At 47.3% G+C, this 1,440-nt stretch overlaps 1 protein-coding gene across 1 annotated transcript in view; it reads right to left on the reverse strand.

Moving 5' to 3' along the window:
- Positions 1-1,440, reverse strand: part of CDHR5 (cadherin related family member 5) — a gene marked incomplete at its 3' end in the record, with an annotated part of 29,969 nt that overhangs the window by 7,697 nt on the left and 20,832 nt on the right. The window lies entirely within an intron of this gene.

A 1,440-nucleotide genomic window follows, 5' to 3' on the forward strand; every position in this document is an offset into this window, starting at 1 on the left:
GCCTCCCCCATGGCAACTTTGCCGTGTGACCGGGGCCATAATTTCATTTATTGAAAAGAAGTCCTCAGAAGCCCTGACCTCGATAGCCCAGGCAAGCCTGATCTCGTCAGATGTCAGAAGCTAAGCAGGGCCAACCCTGACAACTATTTGGATGGGAGACCTCCAGAGAATACCAGGGCCGGCCGGCAGAGACAGGCTATCAAGATACTTCTCTGAATGTCCTTTGTGCCCCAGGAGAAGTCGTCAGAGGTTGCCATGACTTCCAGGCACAGGTGACACACAAATGTAAAAATGCCCCCCCCCCCGAAAAGAAAAGAAGTCCTCAGGAGAAATAACAGCAGTTTGGGGGGCAGCATTCTTAATAGGAATTCTCTTAAAAGTCTCTACCCAATTCTCTTTACCTAGTTTCCCTCTGAATTACGTTCCTTTCCCTCTTTTTAGGAATTTGGAGTATGTTTCCAGTCAATTCCATTGTGATCAAAAGAGAAATTCAGAGAGGAGGGGCCAAAGAGAAATTCTACAAAATTTCAGAATTTTGTTCTGCAGACGTTTAGAGGCAGGCAATGTCTTCCCATACCTTACTACTCTCCTGCTAGATCACCCCGAGGTGAGTAATATCTCCCGCCCTCACAAAAGAAACAAACAAAAAAGCTGTAAGGGCTGAAGTTACAGTCGGTGAATAAAAGTGTAACTAAAAACTGCAGTTCTTCTTTTACAATATAAAAAAGAGGAATAAGTGAACTTCCTTGCATCACATATGGTTCAGTACCTAAAGTACTTGGAACTCAAGAGTTCATAGCATATTTTGTTATGGTTCATATATTTTCCAGCTTTGAGCAGCAGTGTTTGATAAGATGTTTGGTTTTGGCAAAGGCTAATTAAATTAGTATGAGTAAAAAGAATGAAAGGAACTATGGGAAAATAAGCTAACCTGTGCCATTAGGATCAGTGTGTGTGTGTGTGTGTGTGTGTGAGAGAGAGAGAGAGAGAGAGAGAGAGAGAGAGAGAGATGCCACCTTTATCTATTTTGTATGTGGTATCTTCCTAAACTTGGATCGGTTCGAATAGACAAAACCCCAGAATGGAATACTGCAATGGAATTCTCAACTTAGAGTCTATAGGCTGCAATCCAGAGGTCCCGGTCACACGGAAGGTTTTGGCCCGGGAGAGGGACGGATCGGGGGCGCAGCAAACGGGCGCGATCTCACTGCAACATCTGGGAAGCGGCGCGCACCCGTCCCCGATCCGTCCCTAAAGCCGGAAAACCCGCTGCAAAAAAGAACCTCCTACAGAGGAGGACTTACCAGGAACGCCGCATCAAGCGCGGCCGTGGGATCGCCAGCGCGCCCGTCGTCTGGAGCAATCCAGGCTCCCGGCCAAACTGCGCATGCGCACACATGTGCAGTTCGGCTGCTGCGCTCTTCCTTCAGTGGCTTCCTC

Source organism: Gekko japonicus, unplaced genomic scaffold, assembly GCF_001447785.1.
Source record: "Gekko japonicus isolate JY-2015 unplaced genomic scaffold, Gekko_japonicus_V1.1 scaffold5607, whole genome shotgun sequence".
Taxonomy (NCBI): Eukaryota; Metazoa; Chordata; class Lepidosauria; order Squamata; family Gekkonidae; genus Gekko; species Gekko japonicus.